The 25,418-nt window shown below is 39.8% G+C and overlaps 2 protein-coding genes across 3 annotated transcripts in view; one reads left to right on the forward strand and one right to left on the reverse strand.

Moving 5' to 3' along the window:
* Positions 1–25,418, forward strand: part of FILIP1L (filamin A interacting protein 1 like) — a 182,423-nt gene that overhangs the window by 129,292 nt on the left and 27,713 nt on the right. The window contains exon 1 of one of the 2 annotated variants that reach the window (XM_081002651.1): positions 22,268–22,416. The exons of the other annotated variant lie outside the window; for it this stretch is intronic. The gene's annotated coding sequence lies outside the window, so the exon portion shown is untranslated. Of the gene's footprint in view, positions 1–22,267; positions 22,417–25,418 lie in introns of those variants that run through there. 2 annotated transcript variants of the gene reach the window in all.
* Positions 1–25,418, reverse strand: part of CMSS1 (cms1 ribosomal small subunit homolog) — a 177,898-nt gene that overhangs the window by 120,091 nt on the left and 32,389 nt on the right. The gene's annotated exons all lie outside the window — the stretch shown is intronic.

Consider the following 25,418-nt stretch of genomic DNA (forward strand, 5'->3'; position numbering starts at 1 on the left):
ATCAACTCACTCTTTCCCTAGTTTTTTATTTGTTTTTTCCAAGTGACACTCAATATTTTGGGGGTCCTGGAGGCCACTGGAGGTTCACCTCATTTGGCTATTTGAGGATGGAGTTTCTCCCTTTGGGGTCTTTTGAAAATGTTTTATATTGTATACTGCAGAGTTCACTCAAGCAAACTGACATCTCCCTCTATTTTCTCAGCAGCCCAGGTTTAGATCAAATCTCACTGGCACTCAACCACATGGGATTGTAATCAGAGGGAATATTTTTTTCCTGATTAATCCAAAGAAACTCGAGTACATATGCAACTGCTCCTTGGGACAGTTTTACACACACACACACACACACACACACACACCATCATCTTTGGCAGGTGGGGAAAATGTACCTTATGACCCACTCCCTCACTATCTGGAAGTGCTTTCAGAGTGTGGTAGGAAGGTAATCCCTGCTATGTAAATGGAAATTCCCAACATAGCTTTTTGAATAAAGCGAAATCTGCAAAATCATTCTGAATGCAAACTGTTATATACTGAACCTTCTTGATTTCAAACTATTTAAAAGATCCATTCTCTCCTAGGATGCTGAAATGAAATAAACTTAAATTAATTCTATGCTCAATGCAAGATCAAGACCGTTAGCATTCATATGGAATGCTATTGAAACCACATATTGTATCATATAGCATTTCTTTCGATAGTTTGCAGACTCAGAGTACTTCATACTACCACTATTTACATTTTTAAGAAATTAAGATTCCCAAGGATATTTACATATAACATTAACTTGGCTTTATAGAATGCTAACGGCACGTAAACACTGTTGACTTATTTAGTTGACATATATGTCCAGCAGACTCCAATTTCATACACATTGAGCTATTGTTGAAGAATGCATTGTACTCAAATGCAATCATTTCCTTTTTGCTTTCTGGCAAGTTGTATGTATTACATATGCTGAAGACTATGTCTTCCAAGTTGTGAAATGGATGCCAGATCTCTGCACATTTGACCTTTTTCATGGGTATCTTGTGTTTTGTAGGTGAGTGAGCAAGACCCTCCGCAAGCACAAGTTTAGTTCTATATAACACCCCAGTGGGAGAGCCCAAATACTTTAACCACCACAGCATAAAGATAGGCTCAAGGAAGTGATGCACACAGACTAATGACTTCATGCTAGCATTTGAAGAACAGTCTACTACTTCATAGCATAACTTTCAACAGATGTTGGGAAAGCATACTCTTGTCAAAATCCACATGATTCAAAGATTTTCACAAAGATCCTAGTGCATAATGAAAGGTTAAAATAACGACACAGAAACAATACATCTTTTAAAAGTACAAATAAATCAAAGAATGAAAAAGCCAAAGGCTGAAAGAGCATTCGACATGCACCAATAATTCAATTTTCCTGTTCCCTAGTAAGAATGCAGAGCAATCCTCTCTTCAATATGGAGACTAAGAAAGAGACCACAACCACAAGAACGAATCATTAGTGCCTTCACATCAATTTTCATGCAATCAAAAGTTTTCATGAACTTAATGTTGCAATTTAAATACCTTCACCTATAATAAATTCAGTGATTTGTCTATGTACTCCAGGAAGCATAATTTCAAACTTAACTCTGAATTCATACCAACTTCAGCCAAGACTTATACCTCAATTTGTAATTAGGGTTTTGTGTTCTCCCCACCCCCAAACACAAGACAATTAAAGACTGAATCAGTAAAACAAAATAACATAAATGAAATCAGTAAACTATTCTTCCCACAGACCATTAGTCTCTACTTTCAACATTGCTGGAAAAAGCTTTGACCAAGGCCACAGCTAAGCGTATTTCATGAGTTTTGTAAGTAAGTGGTAAGAGACCCACCATGACCATGCTTTTGCCAAATACCAACATCTGTAGGCCTGAAATATCTATCAAGAAGTACTGAGCACAAGACAACAATTTCTCTGAGCACTTTTACCACCACTCAAATAAAAAGCAACTCTCCACTGGCTTATCTGGCTCAACTCCATGGCTTTTAAAAACCTCAAAATCACACAAAAATATTTCTACTGAATGCATAGGTGCAGAACGCTGCTACAACGGCAAACATTAAATGGTGTCACCAGATGTGATGGCAGCTAAAATGTTGTCTTAAGGGTTAGGTCTTTCAAGAGAGTTGTACATATAGGCTCCATAGGCCCATCAGTGCCTTCAGCATCCAGGTAAGTTTAAGGGGGAAATGGTGCATCATGGGAGGACTGATGAGCATGCAGTTAAGCTGTGAGTGACTTTTGCAGGTCAAACCACCACTGAGGATGACAGATACTCTTTCCAGCATGCTCATGCTGAGTACTTTGTCTAACACATCCCATAGAATGGACAGGACATTTTCCTTGCCCAGCATTCTTCTCTTTCAAGTGCACAAGGCCAGGCAAACTTTCCATGCAAATCATATCTGCATATTAAAACTCACTGGACCACTCACTCTCAGCCTCCATTCTGTTAGGTGGAACATGTTAGGATTTGGATGCTGTAGGATGGGCAAAATAGATACTGCCCCACCTTGAAGGGTTGGTTTATGGGTTGCTGAAAATAAGGACGTGAAGTGCTTTGAACACCCAAAAGTACTATATAGATGTTGAGTACTATATCAAAGTACTTTGTAAAAATAACAAACAAACAAAAAATACCTACTTTTTGTTCCCTGTGAATAAGGAAAACCAGAAGCCTATCTCATCTATTGTGCACACCTAATTAAAAGAGCTTAATGCTTAGATCTCAAATTATTTAGGCTAAGAATGCAAACTTTGTTTGGACACTTTGTCTCAAAATACACACAGCCAAGATGCCAGTAAAGCAAACTGCATATTATCATTGTCAATGTAAATCACGGGTCTTGCTTTGCTGTAATCCTTTGCAGTGAGAAGCTGGCACAGGGCCAGGCAAAAGCACATAATTTAAACACTCAATCAGTTACATTCCAAGGCATTTGTTTAGTGTTTAATAGGCTCTCAAGGGATGAGAAAATTACTAAAGTGCATTGTTTTGACATGAGACAGAGTAAGTCATCGGTTGTCACTAAATTTGGGGGGCTTCAGTATTTATTGTCTGAGACGAACTTCTTAAAAAACACATTATACATCAGCACATATGTGCAGGCACTCACATGTGCATTACAATAAATGTGCTTGCTTAAACCATTATGGCACAGGAAATGTTTTCTGGTTCTCAAATTCTCTCTCTAGATTTAGGATTCTATTATATACATTCATGTTCTACATTACAATTATAGACAGATTTAATACACTTTCCCTTTCAAAGAGACCACATTTAGCTTGCTCATACTTGGCACATACAAAACTATTGAAATTCCGAATCAAGGGAAATAAACATTCTGTTCTCAAAGTAAGCTTGACATCAACATGAGGATTTAAAGTTAATGCAAAATTCACTTATTGAAATCTGAATTTGCACATGTTTTGTAAGTGAGAAGTATTCCGCAGGTCTGATAATAGTCTACCTGTTGTTCATGCATGCTAAGTTCCGCGCCCCCTGCACCCGGGCAGAACACAAAGCACAAACCTAAAACATATTTTAACCTATTAGAGGTGTAACATTTTTATACAACTACAAATGAAAAATATCTCAAGGGGTTCCAAAAAGAGAGATCAATGAAATTTATAAGTGATTTTAAAAAATGCTTCAATTGTGATCCACTGGATTTGTGATACTATTCTTCACTGTCATGTTACTATTATCTTCTCTCGCTTGTGCTGGTATTTCAGAAACATTGCCAACCAGGATGTTTGATAGTGTGGCCTTCTCCCCAATGTAAGTTACTTTGGGGGAAGATTCAGTGGACAGGTTTTAGGATACTCAGGCTACAACTAACTGCCACATTTAGCATCAGAAAGGTATTTTCCTCTAGGACACACTGGTGAGAGAACAACAAGGTGCTTCTTTTTTCTTCCAAAACACATGACTTAGAGTTTGAATTATTCAAGCATCTGACCCACCTTCCCTTCGCCTGTGGCATGCTGATCTGGAAAATGTGAATTGATCTGGTGGGTAAATGGCTTTCCTTTGGAGGAGCTGGAAACAATGGCTTTTGGTCCATTCAAATAACACAATTCTAAAAATACATGAAATGCCTTTAAAATAATAATCCTGTTAGAAAGGATGGAATGAAAATAAGAACACCAAATACACAAAAAAATACACAAAAGCTAACCAATACCCCCACTCCCATAAACATATTCAAGAAGCCACAGAATGTTAACCAGCCAAAGTCCTAGTGCCTAGTGGAGGAGGCACACAAAGATGGGCCTCAGATGATGACTGTAGGTCCAGGTTGGTTCATATGGGGAGATATGGTCCTTGAATTATTGCGGTCCTGAGTCATTTAAAGCTCTGTAAATCAAAACCAGCACTTTTATTTGGACCTGGAAAGTAACTGGCAGCCAGTGCAATTGTGTCAGGATCAGTGCAGTATGTTTAAACCCTCTTGCCCCAGTGAACAACCTGGCCACCAAATTCTGCACCAGATGACGTTTCCAAACCGTCTTCAGAGGCAGTTTGTTGCATTCAAGCACAGTGAATTAGCCATGTACTATCCCCATAAGCAAAATCCAGCCTCCTCCTGTCCTGTGTTCAAAGCCCTATAAGGAATCTGCATATAACCCCCTTTAAACTGTTATCATTGTACCTGTGTAGAGCCTGAAATCAGCAGTGCACATTCAACAGATAACCATAACCTCTCTCTGAGCAATAGTTTTCAAACCACTGAACACAGGGGAAAATAATCTAAAAACAGTAGCAAATAACAGGCATTATTTTCCCCCGCCCTTGCAAAACACACTGATAAAAACATCAATAAACAATTATTAGATTTCCACAGATGATTCAAACAAACCATCCTTTGCAATTTCAGAAAGCCTATTTCAAAATCTCTTAGACACTAGGCAAGTAAGACACCTTTCAGTCCTGTCTGTGGAAAAATTGGCAGCACCTAAAACCCAGAATCCAAAGTCTTTGATAAGTGTGGCCATGACTTATCCCTCCTGGAATCCAACCTTAACCTCAAAACAGATGGGATGTCAGAGGTGTTGTTAGAACTTTGCCAACTGTGTGCATATCCTACCCTTTTACTCTCCCCCCCCAATACCACTGCTTCATATAAGTGATGGATTGTGATAATTAATCATTAATACAGTAATCAGCCAGGTGTTTAAACATTTTGAGGTGAGCTTCCTAGGAAAGAACCTTAAAGTAAAAGGCAGGGTGCTTGCATTCAGCAATAGCCACAGTCTACAAAAAAGTTTTAAGACTTCTCTCACAGGAAATTGAGAGAGGGGTTGTTATCTTATCTGAGCACAGGGATGCTACTGCTGTGGAAAAGGCAGCTAGCAGCAAGTCCCATTTATGTATACTTAAGTAACAGTATTGCCCATCTACAAAGTTAAAAGAAACAAAACATAATGACCACCTGCAGAGTTAGAGAAGTTTTAGCAAAGTATCTGAAACAGTTTTGCAAAAACTTACAAACACTGGTTAGAGGTACTGGACTTCTAAGAAATAGTAAGCAAAAAAAGACCCAATTCCTATACTGGGCAGAACAGACATCCTGAAAAGGTAATATCTACAAGAGGCCCTCATTTGCGGAGAACAGTGATCATAAGGTACATAAGGGGTAAGATGACTTTTCAGGTATCAAATCATATACAACATAATTCTATTGATGTTTGCTTGAAGGAAGTCTTCGTGAGTTGAATGGATATGACTTCTAAGTCAAGGTTGGTAGGACTGCACTGTAAACTCAACTGGGTGTGGGAGACATAATTAATAGTATGATAATGTCTCCAAGGGCATTGAACATTAATATACCTGTGACTGTAAAACGCAACAACATGTTTGTGTATTTAATGCATCTCTGATGTTCCTATGTTATCTTATTTTTCTGTTTCTGAAATTCTAATTTAACAAATGTTAAAGCTCACCACACCATTCCTCAATAAAAATTACCCATGCTCCTATTACACACTCCTGTCTGTCTGTCAACTTCCCCTTGGAACAACATGAGGCTAGCCTGATTTCTGTGCACATAAGTCCTGAAGGCACTAAACACATACGGACTGGGAAAACTTACACAAATGGAGAACAGTTTTTTTTAAAAAATAAAATAAAACAGCCACTTCAGCAAGTTAAGTGTACCAATTACATGGTGCATATTAGGGTAACAAATTTCTCCTTGCCTTCTCAATGCCATATGCCCGTCTTTTTTCAACTATAGTTTCCATTCACCATTGCAAACATGTGTTGCCATTTAAATGTCAAGAAAGGTATCTCTCAACTATCCCCCTTATGTATGATGAAATGAAATGGCAGACTGAATGGAGCCATGAAGCATGCCATTAGCAGTTATTCACACTTCTGTTTTTCTTTAACTTCTGTCCCTCTGAAGTGCATTCATTCTGCACATGGATGTTTAACTATAATGACATCCATGACTCATAATCCAGAAAATATAACGTCAGAAATGAACTGCAGTGGTAAACTGTATGCGTTGTGTGTGGGGTTTTTTAAGCCACCTTAAATAAACCCATCCAGTTTCTAGACGGAAGATTCTTCTGCAAGTCTCTTAATCCCACCATCAGCACTGATGATTCAAAATTATTTTCTTTAAAAACCCTTTACTACAGTCCCATGTCCAGTTACCCATCCTTTCATAGAACACTTGTTCATTCAGGATCAAATGAGGCTGTGCAATTTTTCCAAACAGACAGCCTCAGAAAACATGAAAGGCACTTCCCACATAAACACACAAGCAGTGGTGAAAGACCATACATAGAGCATCATTCAGAATGAAAATTAACATACAAGATTATTTACAGGCAATGGTATGACTGAGGTCACAGGGCTGGCAGGCCTAAGAGTTCCAAAGTCATGAGCTGAACACCACAAGTATACCAAGACTTAAGTAATACTCAGGAGTTAAAAATAGTTTGCCTTTCAGTGTCAGGGGCTTGGGACCTCAAACGATGATCTGCTAGTGAAAGAGACATAACTTTGCTCACTAGACCTTAAGAAGTTTTCCTAGGGCTAATATATCACTAATAGCTTCTGGAGAAGTTCCTATAGTCCCATACAGTTTGGGGGACATATTGTGGCATTTTCCAGATATATCTATCTTGAATAGCCCACAACAGGTTTTCCAAATTGCACTGCATATAACCTTTGAGATACACATGCTAGACTACTTGCAAAAGCCCCACTACATATGTGCAATGTCCCAGCACAACTAAAGGAACCTATTGGACTGCAATCATTGTCAGCTTGGTTTCAATCGTGTTTCAGAAATAATCCCTATGGAGGATTCCATCAGGTAATCCCTGAAAAACAATGATTTGGTTGAAAAGTTGAAGTAAGTGCAATATAATCAGAGATCCCAATCCAGAATAAGAGCACTTAAAGTTAATTGAGATCAGTGGGACAACTAGTCAGTCACATCTCATTTAAGACTCATAAAGTTAAAGGGAACAAATTTTAACTGAAATGGGTGTGAATTGTATCTGAATACTTAAATATTCTGATCTGTAATGTGCTCTCAACATATAAACCTGATGAATTTCAATATGGCATGCAGGAAAGAGTGTTCCTTTGTAAACTGTGACTTTAGAAAGACCACATGGCAAACAATGCATTCACCCTATTTATAACTAGGGTTGCCAGCTGATCGGGGGGGACGGGACCCATGTGCTGGTACATTTAACAGCAGACAAGCAAATATTTTCAAGACCTGGCAAGGAACACGATTGCCTGGTAATGTCTGCAGATCAAACTGCTGTTAAAGGGTAAATGTATGGGACACAGAAGGCTTGTTGGAAAGTTGGCAACTGTTTTTACAAAGTTATAATATAGGGAGTCAGAGCTGCCTACACCTTCTCCCTTCCAGTCTACTGAAAGCGCTACATCAGTCCTGATGCAATCTAACCTATCATCTCCAGGCTAGCAATGACTTGCCACATACAGTACTAATGAACAAATGATAAACTCTCCAGACTGCACTGTAACCTGAACAGATTGGGACTTACTCTAAAGTAAATATTCCTATAAGTATACTGCAAAACACTTACATTGCAATTCTATATACACTTACCGGAAGGTAAGTCTCAATGTATTCAAGGGGACTTACTTCTGAATAAACATGTATAGGATTGCACTATTAAAAGTAGCTTTGTAAGAGTAGTTTTATATTCCATGATTGAATTTCTTTCAAGTAGTTTTTAAGTGAATCGTTCGCCAGTAAATGTAACCACAGGCTGCAAGGAAATTGCTCTGCCTTCTTTGTATTCATTAGCAGCAACGGTTACATACTTTGTGTGAAATTTCAATGGCATGGTTCAGAAAGGTGGTTATAAAATTATTATTTCCCTCTCTCACACACACCTCATTGGCAGAAATAAACAGTTAAAAAGAGACCTGTTAATGAAGTCATTATCTGCTTATCATACACCTTTTTTTCCTGAAGAATTCTGTTTGAAGTCAAATAGTTTTAACTTTTCAGACTACTATGTTAATAATATTTTATAACCTGCAATGCAAAATCTGCGAAGGTGTTCCAGTGTTAACTAACAATAGTATCCTGCCCTCAGGGTAGTTTGAGTTAATAAGGCTTCACTCTCCCCCCTATATGATGTAATGCATTTACATTTATTACTGTGCCTGAGAGATTTTGCGGGTGTATGAAAAATCATAGGAATGACTCAGCAAGTGACATGATGTCATACTGGTAGTAAGTGGCAAAGCTGTTCGTGTAAGAAGCCTCCAGCCATAGTCACTGGGAACCAGGTGCTTTCCAGATCTTTAGCAGTTTTCTGTTGGTGCAGTTGCTTAAAGCTTACCACCACATATCTTGACCTCCCTTGTCAAAGAATGTTTTCCTGTATTACCTTACCTTGAACTCAACTGACAGTCTGTGGTATGTGTAGAATGGCAGAAACAACATCATCAACACTGCACACAGAGTATCAAGTGAAAATTCTTAAGCGGTTAGCATTTTACCAAGGCACAAGAACCACTTGCTGCATTTATTTCCATTTTATTTGACCCTCTCATCTCCCCAGTTTTAAACAGTCTCCTTGCTTGAAACTGTGGGCTCAAATGCTTCATTACCACTTAATCTGTACCTTCAATGCATGAGCCCAGGTCCACTATCTTTCTATCCAGAAATTCATCCTATCCCACCATAAGTTTGTATTTGAAAGGTTTAAGTTGTTGAGCTACCTCACCACCTGAGAGAGGGATATCATCCATTTGAGCTCCCATTGTGTTCCAGGCGCCATTTTGGAAAGGCTTGGGTCTGCTTTGATGCGAGAGGCCTCTCCTTTATCCCTTCATTTGAATACGTCTGTGAGGCAAAAATATTTGTTTCTGTTTATAGGCCTGCATGCCTCATCATTCAGGGCTACAAGTTTTTAATTAAGTGTGCGAAATCCTCTGACAAGGGCCAGTGTGTTTAATAAAGCTGAGGAGCTCTTAAATTGAGCTCTGAAGATCCGTTCCCCTCACCTCTCTAATTCTAATGTGCATGTGTGCGCCCTCTCAAGAGTGTTAAAGGGAGGATGAGGGGTGAGGAACAGGAGAAGAGGCTGAGAGACACCTCAAAACATTTTGATGCCCAAGGCCGAAAAATCCAAATAATGCTCCATGGTGCTATCAAGTAACATGTGCCATCCTTTAATGGAGGTGTGAGAAACCTCAGGCCCGGGCTGAATGCAGGCCCCTAGACTACATTATCTGCCTCTTGAAACTCCCCCCAGACCACGCTCTGGCCTTGCCTTGTACCCCAGGTGTTTTCGAGTAGCTGGAATGTGTCTCCGAGTTCTGAAGATGCCTCCTGCTTGTCTGGACACAGGTTAAGAATGGGTGAGTGTGTGGAAACTACCCCATTGTACAAAGGCAAAATGTACATCTATTGCTGTACTCATGTTTGCCTCTGGCCCTATTGACCTTTGGTATGTGGCCCTTAAGAGGTTGCCTGAAAGGGAATGTGGCTCTCAGGCAAAAAATGTTCCCCACCTGCTCTTTAATCAGACCGGACATTCGGTAACACACCTCTGGGCCTATTGGTAAGCCATCCCTACAGGGGGATGCACTCCAGTGGTGTGAGGGGAGGGAGAACACGAGGCCATATCCAGTTCAGGATCCCTTACATGTAGTTAAGGGACCCCTTTGTTACATCTGCACCTGACCTAGGAAACCAAGTCAAGATTCAGTTAAGTGCCCAAAGTTAATGTCATTGGGACAGCTTTTTCCTCAAATCCCTTCCGTAGAAATTAATGAGGCTTCTGAGTGCTTATCGTTGGCTGGATCATGTCCCCAAGATATTAACAAAGTACTTTTCCAGAATAGAGAACTGAGCCACACGACCAAGACAAATACCTGTGTCATCAATCTATCAAACAGATAGGTCAACATTTCTTTAAGCGGAGTTATTTCCTTAGAAATCTGCTTTCCAGAATAGTGCATGTGGGATATATTAACCACTGTGTCGGTTCAGCACAAATTCCTTAACAGAAATAAACTTGCTCAGTACCCCTAGGGTACTGATATAACTGTTTGGCTAGTCAGAGATTTGTATTTGGAAAGAGGGTAAATAGAATTTGCCCTGGATGTGATAGAGAGGGGCGCAGGGCACTTCTTATAAGACTAGCCCACAAGTTAAGAGTTGTTTTGGGAGACAACTCTGAAGGAGACATATTAAAAATAGTAATTGTGTTAGTAAGGAATTAGATTGTAATAAAATCCTAATTATCATTAGAAAAAATACTATGTCCATAGTACTGAATAGTACAGAAATATGATTGTTGCATCCATAAACTATATTACTACAGTGCAATATTGTGTAGACTGCGATGGAACAGGATACAGAAATACAGAATTTGGTATTGATTGCAGAACTCAGATTCCTGACAATCTCAGCTTTCATTTTATTCTTAAAGCAAGTGTGTAGCCAACAGGTTCACAAAGATACCATATATCTAAAGTCCTACTGGAAATGTCAACTGAAATCTCAGAAATCAGAAGTGAGATGTGACTAAATAAGATTTTTGGTGGCTGGCAGGAACAGAAATCCAGAGTTCTTGCAAGAATAATAATATGAAAATAAAAAAGATAGATTCCATATTAGATTTGGTTTCCAACTTGTTATGCTCTTTTTACAAATTGCTTAGGACAAGTTTTCTGTTGCAGCTCACTTAATCTCTTTGTTCAGCTGGTTCTTTTGTTCTTGGGTTTTTCTATGCTGTAATTGATGGTCTCCATTTGTTATTGAGCTCTTTCACTTCCACAACTAAGACAACAGGTAAGAGATGCAAGTTATGAAGATTTGATCTTTTTTTGAAAAGAAAAAAAGATTAATTTGCCTGGTTTTTGCAGACTAAACAATTCAATTTTTCTTGGTTATTATAACTGCATCCTGTAATTTCTAGTGCACACACCCCAGAACAAATACTGAGTACATCTACGCATCTGCTAGCCAGGTGCATAATGCAGATGTCCCACTCGTTTCTTCCTTCCCATTCTATGTTGAGCAATTGAGCTCATACCTTTCACTTAGTTCTGCACCCATCAGTCTCCATTTAACCCAAGCTACCATACTTTTAGGGACGCGGGTGGCACTGTGGGTTAAACCACAGAGCCTAGGGCTGGCCGATCGGAAGGTCGGCGGTTCGAATCCCCGCAACAGGGTGAGCTCCCGTTGCTTGGTCCCTGCTCCTGCCAACCTAGCAGTTCGAAAGCACGAAGTGCAAGTAGATTAATAGGTACCGCTCCAGCGGGAAGGTAAATGGCGTTTCCATGCGCTGCTCTGGTTTGCCAGAAGCGGCTTAGTCATGCTGGCCACATGACCCAGAAGCTGTACGCCGGCTCCCTCGGCCAGTGAAGTGAGGGCAACCCCAGAGTCACCTGCGACTGGACCTAACGGTCAGGGGTCCCTTTACCTTTTACTATACTTTTAAGACACAGCATTAGATCTTTGATTAACTGATATCAAATACCCATGCAGAGATTTCCTTGGAAGTACTATCAGGCATGTAACAATTGCATGCAGAAGGTCTGTGTGCAACTACAGGTTTCTCAGTGCCTTCTCAAGGGAAAGAAATGATTCACATTAAGCAAAGCACCACGAGTCTCTGACACCATAAGGAACAAGAGCTTAGCACATATGATCATATGGCAATTCTGCCTAATTGGAACACTGTGTATCTTTCCCTACCCACAGGACACTATGGGGAAGAATGCAGAAACACTGTGCAGAACTAAATTTTCCTCCCCACTTTGCACAAGTTTGTGTGTGCATATACATACACACACACGCGCGCGCACACACACACTTTGAATGTACTCTATTGTTCCTGTCATGTCAAAGCAATTTTTCTCTGGAGCTAATCAGATTCAAGAATTAACGCATCCTCAAATTCAGTTCAACATCAGAAGGTTTGGCACAAGCTTCTACTTAAAGTGTTCCTCAATTAGTTATAAAAAGGCAACATATTCTATTTGACTACTTGTTATAATCCAATTAAACTTTTTTTTAGAAAGTCTATGTTTGCACAGATAATTTAGAATCATAGAATCATAGAATCATAGAGTTGGAAGAGACCACAAGGGCCATCAAGTCCAACCCCCTGCCAAGCAGGAAACACCATCACAGCACTCCTGACATATGGTTGTCAAGCCTCTGCTTAAAGACCTCCAAAGAAGGAGACTCCACCACACTCCTTGGCAGCAAATTCCACTGTCAAACAGCTCTTACTGCCAGGAAGTTATTCCTAATGTTTAGGTGGAATCTTCTTTCTTGTAGTTTGGACCCATTGCTCCGTGTCCGCTTCTCTGGAGCAGCAGAAAACAACCTTTCTCCCTCCTCTATGTGACATCCTTTTATATATTTGAACATGGCTATCATATCACCCCTTAACCTCCTCTTCTCCAGGCTAAACATGCCCAGCTCCCTTAGCCGTTCCTCATAAGGCATCGTTTCCAGGCCTTTCACCATTTTGGTTGCCCTCCTCTGGACACGTTCCAGTTTGTCAGTGTCCTTCTTGAACTGTGGTGCCCAGAACTGGACACAGTACTCCAGGTGAAGTCTGACCAGAGCAGAATACAGTGGCACTATTACTTCCCTTGATCTAGATGCTATACTCCTATTGATGCAGCCCAGAATTGCATTGGCTTTTTTAGCTGCCGCGTCACACTGTTGGCTCATGTCAAGTTTGTGGTCAACCAAGACTCCTAGATCCTTTTCACATGTACTGCTCTCAAGCCAGGTGTCACCCATCTTGTATTTGTGCCTCTCATTTTTTTTGCCCAAGTGCAATACTTTACATTTCTCCCTGTTAAAATTCATCTTGTTTGTTTTGGCCCAGTTCTCTAATCTGTCAAGGTCGTTTTGAAGTGTGATCCTGTCCTCTGGGGTGTTAGCCACCCCTCCCAGTTTGGTGTCATCTGCAAATTTGATCAGGATGCCCTTGAGTCCATCATCCAAGTCGTTGATAAAGATGTTGAATAAGACCGGGCCCAAGACAGAACCCTGTGGCACCCCACTAGTCACTCTTCTCCAGGATGAAGAGGAACCATTGATGAGCACCCTTTGGGTTCGGTCAGTCAGCCAGTTACAAATCCACTGAGTGGTAGCATAGTCAAGACCGCATTTTACCAGCTTCTTTACAAGAATATCATGGGGCACCTTGTCAAATGCCTTGCTGAAATCAAGGTAGGCTACATCCACTGCGTTCCCTTCATCTACCAGGCTTGTAATTCTGTCAATAAACGAGATCAGGTTAGTCTGACATGACTTATTTTTCAGAAATCCATGCTGACTATTGGTGATCACAGCATTCCTTTCTAGGTGCTCACAGACTGTTTGCTTAATGATCTGCTCCAGAATCTTCCCTGGTATTGATGTCAGACTGACTGGGCGGTAATTATTTGGGTCCTCTCTTTTCCCCTTTTTGAAAATAGGGACAACATTTGCCCTCCTCCAGTCTGCCGGGACTTCGCCTGTTCTCCAGGAATTCTCAAAGATGACTGCCAGTGGTTCTGAGATCACATCTGCCAGTTCTTTTAATACTCTTGGATGCACTTCATCTGGCCCTGGAGACTTGAATACATCTAAACTAGCCAAGTATTCTTGTACTATTTCCTTAGTTATTCTGGGCTGTGTTTCCTCTGCTGAATCATTTGCTCCAAATTCTTCAGGTCGGGCATTGTTTTCTTTATCGGAGAAGACTGAGGCAAAGAAGGCATTGAGGAGTTCAGCCCTTTCTGTGTCCCCTGTTTGCATTTCACCATCTTCTCTTGCTTTAATTCTTCTATCCTTCTTAAAACTACAGAACCATTTAATACCTAAACCACAAAATAAGAAATAATACAAATACGAAAGCTTATTTCATGACTTCTAGGTTGCCATTCAATTAATTCAGTAGTCATGTGGCTTACAAGCCTGTTAAAAAGGCAAATAAGTTCACAAAAGTCTGGTTCACACACCACATTAAACCACAGGACACTGGTGCATGCTACTGAAAATGTATCACCTGGCTCCTCCCCACTTTGCCAGGTCACCCACCTAATTCCTGGACACAAGAATCGCCCAACCACAGCACCTCCATCTCATAAGGAGTCAATCTCAGTTTCATCTAGACCAGTATTTTCTACATTGGATTCTAAGGTCTCAGCCAGATCAAATCTGAGACCTACAACACATATAGCATATTTGTACCTCTGAGTTACAATCCCTCCACATGAAAATTATGGGGAGGTATGAGGAAGGCATTGCCTAACACATGGGTGAGCTCAAACCACCAGCCCTTCAGTTAACAGCCATGTGACTGGCCAACTGACTCTTTGATAAGAAGCAAACAGGATGAAGGAATTGCAAGCAGCAAGTTAAACTGCCCATATAGTTTCCCTTTACATTTTAAAGTGTATGCTTAAAATACCTTACACCTAAAACATGTAATTTGTAAGCTAAGAATGCAATGAACATGCTTGCAGATACATGCATCATTCTTCTCAGAACTGTGGCAGCCTGAGTGATTTATGCAGCCAAGGCTGCTGTCTGCATAGTGTGTGAAATGTTATTTAAGGCAATTTTATGCTGCTCTTGACACATATTTATATCAGGGAGGTTTATAATACAATTTAAAATCGGGGGGGGTAGGGAGAGAAATCAGGTATACAACAGAACAATTAAAACTAATAGACAGTTGAACAGACAACCAAATAAAAGAGCAGAATGGAAAAACTTCATTCCCACAGTTTAAAAGCACAACTCACTAACATGCCTGAGAGAATTTTCTTTTAAATGTCTTATCTAAAAGATAATACAATGGGCGCCAGGGACACTTCCTTGAGGAGTGTGTTCCACAACCTGGGCACCACAGATGAAAAGGCTCCTTTATTGACACCAGCTTGATCTCAGGTGGTTAGAAGCACTGTGAGAAAAATCTCAGTGGAAGATCATTTGAACAAACTGATATGGGGAAAGGTGGCCTTAACCAGTATAGAACTCTTAAATGTGCTGAAATATGTTCCCAATGAGTCACCCAAGTTAAAGTCCTGGCTGATTATTTTGAACTAATTGCAGCTTCCAAACGAGCTTCAAGGTAAGCCTCATGCACTGCATGTCACAACACATTATGGTAGTCTGAAAGAGATGTTACCCAAGCATGGGTAACTGGTGCCAGACTATCTCAGAAGACATGACAACCTATGCTGGTTAAAGAAAAACACTCCACATTACAGAAGTCACCTTTGCCTCAAGTGAAAAGGCTGAATCAAGGAGTACGCACAAGCCGAGATCCTGGTCTCTCAGAGGGATCGAAAGCCCACTCAAATCAGATAGTTACCTGGTCTGGAGAGAGGGATTCTATCTATTCAACAGTGCTTCCACCTTATCAGGGTTGACCAAGAAAAAGAAGACTGATTTTTGAATACACTTCTAAGGCATTATGCTCCTTAATTCCTGATTGATCAATTGATCTATATGTGCTTTGTTAAAGCTAATCTGTGTGTTTTTTAAAGCACAAAAAAATCAAAAGTTCAGGCCCAAATTATTTGAAAGCATTGAGTAGACAAAACAAACCAGGCTCAACAGTCAGGAGGGAGCAGCTCTGTGTTGGCACGCAAGGGTCGCAATGACCTAATCAGGCTTTAGCTCTTGTTTCTCTGATTCTGTGGTATTCTATCCTGCCATAATATTTACAAGTACAACAAATTTTAAAGAACTATGATTAGTTACTAAGGAGACAGGAATTGTTTAGCAGGAGTCAGCATCTAAATCATTCCCTCTCCTCTTATAGAAGAGCATATTTGTAAGATCCCACTGTTTTCCCAGCTCCTTCTTACTAACGGTCTCTTTCTACAACAAAAAATGAATTTTATCTACCAAAATCACTGTTCAGGGAGGGACCATGGCCCAGTGACAGGGCACATGGATTGTGTGCAGATGCGCCTTAGTTCAGCTTCTGAATTATGTTTTTTAAAGGACACGGGTAGCAGAAAGAGCTCTGTCAGATACCCCGGAGAGCCACTCCCAGTCACCAAGACCAGGGATGAGCAACCTATGGCCTTCCATGTGTTGATAGAGTCCAACTCCCATCAGCCCCAGACAGTTTGGCTAATGGTAAGAAATTATGGGATTTGTGGTGCAGTAACATGTGGAAGGCTACAGGTTCCCAATCCTTGCAGCAGAGCGTCTTGGTTTAGCTCAGTATTGGAACAGCTTCATAGGTCTATGTTCAAACCAAGCCAGCAGGATCGGGAAACACATTTTCTTCAGCTTCACTCCAAAAAAACAGGAAACAGAAAGTAGAATAGATACTAGCATTTAAGATTCCAGCTCCATTTTATTATAGAAGGGGACAGCATAAAGCCACATATGTGCCAGTTAATTTTGCGATGGTCAAAAAGCAGGTGAAGTGTTAACATGTCCCACAGCACTCACTAAAAGTCAAAGAAAGCATCTCCATAAAAATACCTAAATTACACAGCACCTAGCAGAGTCGAGTACTTTCACCATATAAATGTGTGTTAATTTCAGCAGTATTTGAAAGATAAATATAGCATTTAAAAAAACTCAGTTCCTCCAAAATAACCTATGAAATTATCTACTTTGAAACAAGAAAGTGAGTAAGGGGAGAAAAAAATGTGGTGCAGGGCACTATAGACTACAAGTGATGTACAACATGATTGACCACTTCCAAGGACAGCCTGCATGGTTCCCTTAAACCTTCCCATGTTATCCTTCCAGCAGCCATATGAGGCAGGTCAGCCAGTGAGCTCCATGGTCAAGTGGCAATTTGAACCTGAGTCTCATAACCACTACATCACATCAACTAGTATGCTGGGGAGGTTCAGAAAGGTTATGGTAAAGTTCTTCTCCCTAAAATGAGTACTGAGGGAGTAATTGTTTTTAAACTTGGATCTCAAAGAAGTGTTGTACCAAGTGATACACAGAAATAGATCAGTGGCTACCATGGACCCTGAGACTCAACCACTACACACTCGGTGTCAGAAAATGCCCTACAGGAATAAAGAAGGGGTAATCTGAGAATCAGGCTCCAAGGCAGATGAGGCAGGTAACTATGCAGGGATTTCTGCTCAGGATAAGTTGATGAGCCACATCGTGGATTGAAGGGAGAACTCCTCCACTCTTGCCTGCCAAATCTATTGGGCTCAAGGGAGCAAAATAATAATAATAATAATAATAATAATAATAATAATAATAATTTATTATTTATACCCCACTCATCTGGCTCAGTTTCCCCAGCCACTCTGGGCGGCTTCCAACAAAATATTAAAATACAGCAAAAGGGCCAGCCGAAGTTGTTCACCTTTTTTTAGGATTGAAGTTGTTAAGCTTTTTTAGGATTTTACCCCAGGAAATAAATTGCCACAGGGGTTGTATTAAACCGGCCGGCAGGCCGGATTAGGCCCCTGAAACCGACTCTGGACATGCCCGCTTTAAAACATCCATGAACAAAATAGTTTGGTGTCACATACTGTGAAGCAAGTTTTGACACATATGCTGCAAAAATGACACTTTGAACATCCTGGTCCCAAATGAAATGCGCATTCAGTAGAAGCTGGCGCTGTACATGTTAAGTCCTCTTTAAAAAACAGTAGCCAGCTATTCATGGGGAGTAAGGAGCAGGCAGGAATGAATTCAGCATCTCTAAAAACTGGTAGGAATAAATGCTGTTTTGTCAAAGCTCTTTGGGTGCAGCAGCAGCAGCCACTGGATCAGGGAGATCAACTTCATGCACAGCACCTGTTCACATGCTTGGTTCTTTATACATCTAGGGACAGGCACAAAGAAGCCATATGGTCCTTTCTTGGATTAGGGCACTTGGTTGAATCTTCAAGTTTATAAACAGATGGATTAGAACTTTCACCCAGCCCCCAAAGCTTGAAATGTCCAAAGCTTGCAATTGCTTCCTAAGTGTGACATTCTGAAAATGGCGCAGACTGTAATCAGAACATTTAAGCCAAGGAGACAGAATATGGTCGCCTTTTACTAGGTCACAGTAAAAACCCATTCCTTGAGTCTGGTATATTTTAAGTATGCTTTTAAAATGGAAGGAGGCCATATTCCCACATTCAATTTAAAGATGAAAATACAACAAACGAGCAAGCATTTGTCAAATATATGTGAGGAAAAGGGGATAGTGAAGAATAAACTGGACATTTTATTTCAAAAAAAATTCCATAGCCTTCTTCTCCCCACCCCAAGCCCATGACTAGAACTCAAAGCACTTTATGAAAAATTGCAGGGGTATTTTTTTTACACACACATACATACACATGTAACAGTTAAAGTCAAGCCAGAATGTACAACATGAACACATAATCCAAGTTATTTCCTCCAGAAACTCCTACTTTATTCTCTCCCTCAACATTAATGAAACACACTCTTCATTTCCTGTCCTAAAGCATTATGTAATATTTGCTGTTACCCAGCTTTGGACAGTAACCTTTGAGTTGGAAGCATTTAGATGAAAGTGCAAGTATATCAGCTGCTTATGGTATATACAAGGGCGATTTTGAATGCATACCATACAGTATTCTCTGCTCAACTCAGAAATTAGGGATAACCAATACACCTTTACAGCCGATAGTGCAAGACCTTGATTTTATCTATAATTTTTCACACATTATCTGAGCCCAATTCTCCCCACCTCCCGCCTTTTGCACTTTACTTCCCCCACCTTTGAAAGAAAACCAGTTTCCCCATCACATCAATGGACAATTCCCTTCCCATTTTTTTGGTAGCAAGGACGGATTGTGCCCCCGTTGGTTAGAGTGTGGTGTTGATAACGACAAGGTTGTAGTTTGATCCCTGTATGGGGCAGCTGCATATCCCTGCATTGCAGGGGGCTGGACTAGATGATCCTCGGGGTCCCTTCCAACTCTATAATTCTATGATTCTATTTGTAAAGAATTGCCTCTTTACAATGCTAAATTGGTTTCTATGCAAGCATACAAATAGCCAAGATCCACTGAAATCAATAGGCTTAACTACATTGATGTCAATGGATCTACTTAGAGTGTAGCTAACCCTGGCAGACTATGTGAAGAAGTGTCTTATAAAAGCGGAATTGGTCATAATATCATCAGAGGTGCTTCAGGTTTGTAGTATCTACTTTTATTTTATAACATGATGCTGTGGTTCACCCTGATCTTTGATAGTTCAGCACGTTTCAATTTCATTGTTCTGCATGGGACAATGACAATAAAGATATCGTAATCGTAATCGTAATGTTTTGTTTTGTGGAATTCAGCCCTCTTGTTGAATTTATACTGTTATATTCCTTTTAGAACCGTTTTACTTGTTTTATAACACTAATGATTTGATCTGTGTCATATTCAACTAAGCTTTACTGAGAGTAAGGTAAAGGTAAAGGGACCCCTGACCATTAGGTCCAGTCGTGACCAACTCTGGGGTTGCGGTGCTCATCTCGCTTTACTGGCCGAGGGAGCCGGCGTACAGCTTCCGGGTCATGTGGCCAGCATGACTAAGCCGCTTCTGGCGAACCAGAGCAGCGCACGGAAACGGTGTTTACCTTCCCGCCGGAAGGTACCTATTTATTACTTGCACTTTGACGTGCTTTCGAACTGCTAGGTTGGCAGGAGCTGGAACTGAGCAACAGGAGCTCACCCCGTCGCGGGGATTCGAACCGCCGACCTTCTGATCAGCAAGTCCTAGGCTCTGTGGTTTAACCCACAGCACCACCCAGATCCCATTACTGAGAGTAGACCCACTTAAATTAATGACTGTGTTATGGCCATAAATTTCAGCAGGTCTACTTAAACTTATTTGAATACCACCCTCTTTTTTAAATTGTATCTTGTATTGTTGCAACGTGTTCTGGAACCTTATGGTGAAGCGCAAGCAAGAAATCGTATAAATAAATAAGCAAGGACACACCTGAAATTATGAATTGAGCACATGCTCAGCCTGACAATTTTACTTTCAAGAGCAGAGCACACACAAACACACTCCTGGTTTTCTCTCAGGCTTTCTCCATTTCAGCAACCTAGTTGTTGATCAGCTGGGAGTAAGAAACCCTACAAATCACCCAGAGTCCTAGCAGATATGTCCTCCATCCACCCCTACATAAAGGGATATTTTTTAATTTTGCATAATTGCATACAGTGACCCCAGCTCAGTGATAGAGCACATGCTTTGGATGCAGAAGTTATCAGGTTCAACGACTTACATCTCTAGTTAAAAGAAGCAAATGGGAAAGACCTGTCTGCCTGTCTATAGAGGCTTGCAGGTAGCACAGGTGTGGGGAACCTTTGGTCCTCCAGATGCTGCTGAACTACAATTCCCATCAACACTGGCCACTGGCCATGTGTGCTGGGGATGGTGAGAGTTGTAGTTCAGAAGAGACAAAGGTCCCCCATACCCGAGTAGACAATACTGTACTCAACTAGATGAACAAGTAATCTAATCTGGAAAAAGGATGTTTCCCATGTTGTGACAGTTACATAATTGAAATACATTCTTGACAAATATTGTATTTTTCAAAAAAATAAACAAATAATTGTTTCATATTTTCATGGTGTCACTCAACATCTTTTAGAAAGTCAAACTGAGAAAACCATAGGCTTGTGCTATTTTATGCATCTGAATATCAGACTAATATTTTATAATATTTGAATAATTAAAGTATGCATCAGTAAACAACTAAAGGATGAAATCCTAAACTCAGTGTCTAGGGAGTAAATTCCACCAAACTTTGAGCAACTTACTTCTGAGTAAACATGGACAGACTTATACCGCAAAGGACTGAACTTCAAGTAATTCATAAATGAAGGCAGATGTGCTCTGCTACATGGATTAGGGACACAACAAAGTGGTTTTAAAGAGCTATTCATATAGCTTCAGACTCTTTCATTAACATGCAGGGGATTTAATCAGATAATTCCCAATAACCTTTCAATGAGATTTTGCAGTCCTTTTCTTGCAGTCCCTCCCCCCTTCACATATCACAGAACACAGAAGCAAATTAGGTTACATGCCCTTAAATTCTAAAACTCTTTCTCTATTTTCAGCCTCCCTGTATTATCTTTTCCAGTTATTAATCAAATGAATGTCCTCTTTAAAAACTTTCAATTTAGTACAGCATAAACCAGTGAGGAATCTTAATCAAATTTAAGTGAAAGGGCTGTAAAAGTGGGCTTAAAGGGGAAAATAGTGAGCACACACTCAACACACACCCCAGTTTCTCATCTGGCCTTCCCATCATCACTTGAAGAATTGTTTTCTAGTTACATCATCAGGAAATAAAACACAGAACAAAAAGAAGAAGAACGCTTGGTGTTCATACTTCTCTCAAAGGATTCCAGCTAAGCTTCTCTCCCCCCCCCCTTTTTTTTTTAAGAGAAGGAGCAGGAGGGAGAAACCTACGATCCAATTCCCCCAAACAGTTGTGTTGTGGAAAACCAAGATGAAAAGATTAAAATGCAACAACCAGTTTATTACTCTATCATCAGCAGAGAGAAGGAACTGCTCTGAACTTAACTCTCCCGAACATTCATTTTGGCCACAAACTGATTAGACAAATGAAATGTTTCACACAGTCCAAAGTGTTAGCTGGAGCCAGAACACATTAATAAGCTTTGAGCTCTGGCTATCATTGAAATACACTACAGACACAACGAGTCTGCACAACACAGAGTTCCTTATATGGTATTGCCATGACGTAATGCTCCATAGGCTTGGGGCATGCAGAGAGTCTCTCTCTCATTGTTTGGTGTAACTGCTGGAATGCTCACATCCCTGATGCCTAAGAGAATCAAAATCCCAGCACCACGGAGCAATAGCTAACACAGGGACCCTGCAGTTCATTCACTGAAGGTAAGAGGGAAGTTGTGGGATGAAGTTTCTTTTAGCAACCAATAGACATTTTGCTTCAAAGTTAACTTGGTTCACTTTAAGAAATCCAGAGCGTGCATGATTTAATTTGCATAACAGAGGTTTTTGAAGCATCAGCTACAGCAAACAACTACTAAACTGTTTTTTAATGCTCTCCCTTTAAGCATAGGAGGCTATTTCCAAACCAAAAGTTGAGGCTTTAATATTGAGAAAGGGGGAACCTATGAATTACACTCCGATTCCAAGTGTGTGCTGGACAGAGTCATAACTATATTTAAAATTGTGGGAAAGGACCCAGCAACGTTGTAATGTTCTGGATAAAAAGTTTTAGAGATTATTTTTATACATTCAAGTGACACACTAACAGGCATGCGGAAACATGTATATAAAAGAGTTTATTGTACTTTTGAACAATTTTAGAAGATGTACTCAAGGAGATACTGCATTAGAATTTTTTTTTTAATGCAACCATTAATGCAAATGCTTCAGTTATATTCAGGAGTTGCTTTTTGTTTGTTTTGACTGCATATGTTCAGTTTAAAGAGGAAAGGGAGACTAGTTACCTTTAAGATCCTTTTCATACCTTTGTTTAAAGAAATAGTGCTGCTTAAGAAACGGAAGCTTTTCTTCCCTGAAAAGCACATTTCTGCAAGGTGCTAATTGGTCCAGGTTACCAGGCATTAAGGTCACTCAACATTTCTCAGTACAGGGCTGAACCCTAACAGAGTGATCTGTACCATGTCACCATTTTTCCTATCAGCAATATTTATTCATGGCAAGATTAAACAGTGTAGTCAACTGAATTTAACATGTGAATGCAAATGTGTTTTTTAGGGGGGGGAGTTTGAAGGTACACATAAACTTGCACTATTCTGTAATGTGTATTCTGTATTCACCAGCTATATCTTTAAAAAATTGTATGTTGATTTGTGGAAATTTGAACTTCCTATGTATTAATTTAAGGCTACTATTTTAAAACAATGCCTCTGAAGGACAATTGGAACCATGCAATATTAACTTTTTATAAAGTACTAAATATTATGGAAAGAAACAGCTAGCTTAGCAGTATTTGTTTTTGTTTTTTAAGAGGTGCTTGCAATGTATATTGCATGTGCACATCACCACACGTATAACTACCTGACGCTTGAGAACTTTGGATTTTGTTTTAAATACTGTACCAACGTAGAAGCAGTAAGCACAATGTGGGGAAAGCATCTGATTCATAGAAACTTTCCCAAATGGCTAACATTCTAAAATCTGCCAAGGTGAACCTTTCGTCACTACTAACTCACCTACATCTGGCAAATTAGCAATGTTTTCTAGGCTTTTAGAACAAAGCTGCTCAATTAAGGAAGAGAAAATCCTAGTTCTTTTGGTGCTTTCAGATCGGCTCAACAGCAGCTTGCTGAATTGATTCACAAAGCGAAAGACATCAACTCAAACAAACTTGGTTGGGGTTTTTTAAGGGAGCAACTTATATTTAAGAGAGGCTTCTTTCTACTTCTTTTTAGTTGCACCTGCAGAACAACCCCATATGTTATAGTTCCCCAAGTCTTATATGGTTAACTGTTGCTTTATCAAAGGCATCTGCCATTTCACTACTTAGTAAACAGAAACATTTCACTTCATTGAGGAGAAAGGCATACCTTGAGCCAAAGGGTGCCAAAAAGTACATTACAAGGCACCACAAGATAAAGTTCAAAAGCTAATCAGTTATCTGAAAATGAACAAGTAACATAAAAGTTTATTTGGTAGAGCTTTTAAGCAGCAAGGCAAAGGTTCTTCCAATCAGCTTTTGAAACCACCAGGAGGGAAATCATTAATTACTAATTAACATGCATCTTAAAAACACTGACAGAAGAACAAACTGCATCTAAGCTGATGAACTAACTAATCAAAAGCATTTACACTTCTTGTATAATTATATGGATTAAAACTTACTTCAGACATAAAGTTAAATATGGCTCTCATTCACCTGACATAAAAGTTAGTTTTTAAGAATTTCACCCACTCTTCTAATTTCAAAACCACTAATCAATATCGCATTATTTTCAACCCCCCTCCCCCGCGTTTTTGTTTTTACATGATCCTTGGTAACTAAGTGTGTAAAGACATACTAAAGAAACCGGCAAAAACTAAAGCCTGATTGATTCCTGTGGGGAATTTAAGCACATGCTGAACTTCTTTGCAGATAAGACCTTAAACCTTTAACTTTGGTTTATCACGCCCATTCCACCATGTGTGTGGAAACCCAATTACATTTCTAATTGTAAGAAATGCATTGTATCTAATAGGGACATTCTAATATGTCTTACTGGCCATCTGAATTTGCTTTGCAAATGCCAGTGGATTACTGATGATTGATGGGAGTCATGTTTATAGATTCAACAGTATGTTTATGGAACAAAGGGAAACTCTGAGGGCCTTGAATAGCAATGGTGTTGCTTTAGTGACATCACTGTGCACAATGTAACTTGTGGCCCATTACAGCACTCCCTGTTCTCATCCTGTTCTCACCCTGAGGTAAAGTTCTTAATCTGAGGTACTACTTCTGGGTTAGTGGAGTCTGTAATCCGAAGTGTTTGTAACCCGAGCTACCACTGTATACTGTTCCAAATACCCTAAATTCCATATAGACTTATTAACAGCACTATAACATTAACTGGTTTCATCCTCAAATGATATTTTCCCCAGAACATGCAATTTTCAAAATTAGTTAATATTAAACAATTAAAGTGTTCTGTGGTGATTGAACAGCCTCTTATGCAGATGTAATTTTATTAAAGTTGCTACTCCATCAATTGCAGCCATTCTAAGGTGTTTTTGCAAGAATCAACATAAAGTATGCCTTCATGTATTTATTTATTTTTCTTAACAGCCATTTCTTCACAAGCAGCTATCAGTTTAATGGAATCAGCTGGAATTTTAGTTTTTTAAATGTTAGAGGTTGGCATCCTTCAAAAATTAACTGGAATGGCAATTAT

The sequence above is a fragment of the Podarcis pityusensis genome (assembly GCF_964106645.2).
Source record: "Podarcis pityusensis genome assembly, chromosome: 4".
Classification (NCBI taxonomy): domain Eukaryota; kingdom Metazoa; phylum Chordata; class Lepidosauria; order Squamata; family Lacertidae; genus Podarcis; species Podarcis pityusensis.